This window comes from Crocuta crocuta, unplaced genomic scaffold, assembly GCF_008692635.1.
Source record: "Crocuta crocuta isolate KB4526 unplaced genomic scaffold, BGI_CrCroc_1.0 scaffold531, whole genome shotgun sequence".
Classification (NCBI taxonomy): domain Eukaryota; kingdom Metazoa; phylum Chordata; class Mammalia; order Carnivora; family Hyaenidae; genus Crocuta; species Crocuta crocuta.
Window position 1 is genome coordinate 2899740 of NW_027531997.1, and position 5778 is coordinate 2905517.

The window sequence follows — 5778 nt, forward strand, 5'->3', positions numbered from 1 at the left end:
CATTGGACCCTATTTGGTGTTTCCAGGCACAATATTTAAAGAATGAAATCAGTAGATTGGAGTTCACGCACAGGAAGGTTTGGGTTAGAAGGGGGCTTGAATCATGTTATATGATGGACTTTCATTTGTATCCCCTGGAAGACCACACTTAGGAGACATGCTAGCTGGCTTCAGATATTTCAGGGATTTTCTTCAGGAAAAGGGGTTTGCTTTGTTTCCCAANGGTATTTTTTTCTCTCGGTACCTGAAACAAGTCTGACACCAAGTAGGCATTCAAGAAATAAGTTGCATAACTACAAGCACAAGAAAATTAAACTGGCATTAGTTGTGGACCCTATAGATTCTGGCCCTGTAGGAGAATTTTACAGCATTCAGCACGGACCATGGGTGGAATGAGCTGTTTCTGAAGGTAGTGACCTCTCTGATATTGGGATTTCACCCCTCTAGAGGTTAATCCTTTAGTGGGAATGTAACAAAGGAGAGCCACGTGTGAGGAAAGGGGAAAAACAGGCAGTGAATGAATGATATCTAAAGCCCTTTCCAATCCTAAATCTTGCAGAATCCATAAATGCTATCTCTAGCTTTAGGGGATAGAAAAGACTGTTGAATTTTTTGAAAAGCCAACTGAGGAAGGTATGCACTGCAGACTTTGCATGGATTCAGCTCTGCTGCAGGAAAGCAGCAGCTTCTTACCAAGACCACAAGACAGTTTATTTGAGCCTGGAGGACTTGCTAGCTACTGACTCTCATGGAAAATAAGCTTAAGGAAGCTTATTATTGTGAAAACAAAAGTATTATGTTGGGATACCGGCATTCTTTATAATTCTAGAATACGATGAAACTGATCAAATTTAAAAAAAAAAAACCAGGGTATGATGAAAGGATGTAAATTAAGTGGAATGTTACTATGGGAATTTCACGAACACAAATTGAATGTTAGCTTTAACAAAAGGAGAGTTTTCTATTAACCTGTATAATATGTGTGCATGGACTTCAGTATTCTTTAGTAGCATCTTTGCCTAAGACTCTTGAGATTTGCACAAAGAAAATTTTCACTAAGTGCTGGCATTGAGAGCAAATTGGAGCACAACTGGGAATAATGTTTTGGGCATCTTTTGGTTTGTTTGTTCCCCTACTAATTATTTTATGTGACTGTACAAATTGGCACGAATTTCAGGCTAACAAGTATACCAAAGAAGCCTTTGAACTAAATCTGATTAGACAACTATTTTATGTCAGAAGTGATATAATTCATCAAGATATGATAAATGGGAGCAAAAGATAAGTTATAGAACATGCTCAGATCAAGCTTAGAGACTAGAGTTAAGGATTTTCAAGACTACGTACCTTATCATGCAGTCTTTGTATAACTGAGTGACCTGCTTTTGTTAATTTGACTCTATTCTTTTATTCTTGTCCCAAGAGTTATTATTCATTATTAGTTCAGTGCTGCCAGATTTTTTTAAAGATAGAATTTAAAAAATTAATGTTTTATTTATTTCTGACAGAGAGAGAGAGAGAGCATAAGCAGGGGAGGGTCACAGAAAGAAGGAGATACAGAATCTGAAACAGGCTCCGGGCTCTGAGCTAGCTGTCAGCACAGAGTCCAACGCGGGGCCCAAACCCACGAACCGTGAGGTCATGACCTGAGCCAAAGTCAGACGCCTAACCGACTGAGCCACCCAAGCGCCTTTAAAGATAGAATTTAAATTAACATTTAAAAATACTTCCTGGAACTCAAGAAATCATGTATCATTACGTAAAGCTGTGTTACAAGGGAGGCCATTTGTTTCCTATGATGTTAAAGGTAAGCTTAATTCAGAAAGCTATTGTTTGTTGATTTCCCTACGGCTGCAGTGAACACATTGCACATTAAATAGACATATACCATAACTCCAATATACATATAGCCAACGACACATCTCAAGGATGATAAAGAACTCTTTACACCAGAATTTGTAATGCAAAAAGGGGGAAGAATGGTTGAGTTTATAATCCCCTTTGAATGTTATCAACTATTGCTTTACAGATGGGATAACAAAGATAAAAAGGAATCCACTTATCAGTAATGTTTGAAATGTGGCACTCTTTCCTTCCCAAAGAAAAAGATAAATTTCTTCTCTTTATGTATACTTATTAAACAAGAATACGAATAATGGCCTGTATTTCACTGTATGATGCTGCCTATCAGAATAATCTTATACATAAAATTTTAAGCAATAATCAATTTCATTACGGAATTCATACAGCTGTGTTATTTTGCTTTGCCTGATATCCAAACCCTCCCTAATAAACAACGTAATTAATTAACTTTAACTTATTCATTTGGATAACATGACTTATAAACTCCATATCCACTGTAGTAATTCATCAGTGGTATCAAATATGTCATAGGGGTTTTGGCAAACCCTTAACATTTGCCAGTTCCTAAACATAATGTACATTGGAAGCCACCAGATTTAGCATAGCAGAACCAAGCCAAGTATCAAAAACACACCATCGCTACCATCACTACTGCCACCACCACCAGCGTCATCATCTTTCTCATCACCTTTTCTCATCACCTTTATTGGGAAGCTGGCCAACAAGAATTATTTAGTTGATTATAAAGCACCAGTCATTTGCTTTGTTAATGGGTACTTTCTTCTCTTTATTATCAGACTTTGCCTCTATTCTCATCAAGACATATTACATAGAATTAAGACCTATATCATTCCCTTATCCAAGTGGCACCCCCTTCTCTCAAAATACCTTCTCTCAAAATAGCTTCACTTGTCAGTTTATCAACTTTTGGTACATTAATGGCAATACAGTAAACTGGAGGATATTTTCCTAGCCATTCGCCTGTGGATAACATATTAACTATCCTCATTTAATAAAATGTTTCAACTAAGCTGCATTGGTAAATATAAAGAAGTCTCTGCCACAGATGGCAACATTATACCAAAGAAATGAGGCTTTTCCTTACTCCTCACCAACAAGTTTGCAGCGCTAAGTCTCCACACATTTTGAAGGCTAGAACAACACAAGTTCACTCGAAATGATGCATTGAAAGCAAGTAAGAGCAAAGGCTCTATCTTTCAAGACTAAATAAAAAAATCTTCAATAAAATATTTTCTTACCACCAAAAATTCTATATGTTTTAATTTATGGACAAGTGCAGAAATCTTTTATTATCTCAAAGTAGAGTTTAACTTGAAGCAAAAGCCAATACAACAATGATTAGATGCCTACCTGAGTCAACATTTATTTTTTGGCCTTTTGATTTGTGACCTGACATCATTTTACTCTTTGTGTGTCTTCTGGTCATTAGGATGAAAATAGTAGGAAAAAACCTTTACTAGATGATCTTTCAGTGGTGAGTAACAAATGCTTCCGCTGCTGATAGCGCAACAGCTCGGGGCAAGATTTGCTAGAGAATTAGACTTTGTTAGCTTTCCTTTCGGCCAGTAATATTCATCTGCTAAAATGTGAGACAAAAATAAACCTTTATCTTTTAAAGTGTTTTACCCAGTAACCAAGAATAGCAAAGTTATTCGCAAGAACCAAGTTCTTAGCACAGTTAAGAATTAGATAGTTTGGGGGTGCCTGGGCGGCTCAGTCGGTTAAGCGTCCGACTTTCTCGCTTAGGTCATGATCTCGCGGTTCGTGGGTTCGGGCCCCGCGTTGGGCTCTGTACTGACGGTCAGCTCGGAGCCTGGAGCCTTGTTTCAGTCTGTGACTCCCTCTCTCTCTGACCCTCCCCTGCTCACGCTGTCTCTCTCTCGCCTAGAAATAAATAAAACATTAAAATAAAAAAGAATTAGATAGTTTGATCTGCCATTGTTAACTTTTTGTCTGTGCATTTCTGACTTCATGATGACGTCAGTCTTTTCCTCGCTCTAACTTGGCTGAAGTGACACAGTGGAAGAACCATTTCTATTGTCTGGTTTGATGACAAAGTATTGTGGCTAGATTATATCAGTGGCCCTAGCTTGTTGAGAGTGGTTTTGTTTGTTTATTTTTTAAGTTTGTGATCAAGTAATATGGCATTTAGAAAAATCCCAACAGAATTGTTTGCAATTCCATCCTTCTGAGAAAAAAACAATCCCAATAGGACATATATAACTAAGAAGGTTGTTTGCCTTTCAAACACTAGACGCTTATTTCAAGGATGTTGTAATTCATTAAAAAATGCATTAATGTCTCTTTCGATATTGCCTCAAGAATTGATGCTACATTTTTTTTTTTTTTTGAATTTTGGGAAATATTACAAAGTCCTTAACAACTATGTCTGGTAATTAATGATCCTAACATTTTATCAAATCATGTGAAAACACAAACACATTGGTAGAACAGACACAAGTGCCTTATTTATGTTATGTTGTATTATGTTATACTATTTACTTATTTATTTATATGCAGAGAGAATGTGTGGGGAGAGGGGCAGAGGGGGAGAGAGTGAGAGAGAGATAAACAGAGAGAGAATCTCAAGCAGATTCCATGCTCAGTGTGGAGCCAGATGAAGGGCTCGATCCCACAACCCTGGATCATGACCTGAGCCAAAATCAAGAGTCAGATACTCAACTAACTGAGCCACCCCGGTGCCCCACTTATGTCATTTATTGAGTGATAATTTATCTCAGAGTAGGCAAGAGTTTTCTTCCATTTACTCTACCTTCCATATGTCTGCTCCTGTAGAAACACAAAGATGTTAAGTTTTCCTGGAAGCTTATAGTCAACAAAGATGACATTTAGGGCAATACTTCAAGAATTGAAGGGAAATAATAATATTTCTAAGGAAACACATATTACTAATCTGGGAATTAATGGTCCTAGTAGAATAAAACTGGAACAAGTATATCTTCTCTCACTGCCCCCCGTTTTCCGGAGAATAGATGGATTAATAATACAAATTAGACTGCTGAGCCCTACTCAGCATTCACTTACATGCTGTGTAATCTGAAATATTTATAACTTCACAGTGTAACCATGGCTAGAAATCCTTTAAATTTGAAGGTTTAAAAAAATTATGTTGTTGCATATAGTTTGCAATTGTGTGGAACAACCAATAGTATGTATATAATCTCTCATGAAGCTAATTAATAAAGTTAATTAAGAAAGCTTTACTCTAGGAAAAAATGAGCACTAGGTGATTTAATGGCCAAATCCAAAATTAATACCCAAAATGACCTATAATTTTAATCTTGACCACGCTGGTTGACTATTGGTTGTGTTTAGAATGGAAAAGAGGTTTAGAGTTGAAGGACAATATTGGATTTATTAAAGAGGCCTTTGCTCTGAGAAAGTTACCTCTGTGTTATTGAAGATAGTGTGCTGTAATCCAATCATCTCTGCTCTTAAATTTTAAGAGTTTGACTTCTGACTTTGTTGCAAAGTGTGAGTTCTGACTGCTTATCTATGGAAGCTAAAATGCACACCATGTGGCGCGAACACACACACACACACACACACACTATGATTACAGAGAGATAGTTTGATCAGGTACCAGATTAAAATGCAAATCAAAATAGACCTAGCCTATGATAGATGAAATGAAATCAACTACTTTTTTTTTTTTTTTTTTTTAAAAATCACAGGAGATCCCGGCTGGCTCCGTCGGTTAGGGGGTCCCACTTCAGCTCATATCATGATCTCATGGCTCCTGAGTTCGAGCCCCGCATTGGGCTCTGTGTTGCCAAGCTTGGAGCTTGGAGCCTGCTTTGGATTCTGTGTTTCCCTCTCTCTGCACCACCCTCCTCAAAATAAATACACGGTAAAAGAATTACGAACTTCAAA

At 37.3% G+C, this 5778-nt stretch overlaps 1 pseudogene; it reads right to left on the reverse strand.

The window, feature by feature from the left end:
- LOC144240767 (glutathione S-transferase P-like) overlaps window positions 1-5778 on the reverse strand; it is a 19442-nt pseudogene that overhangs the window by 2552 nt on the left and 11112 nt on the right.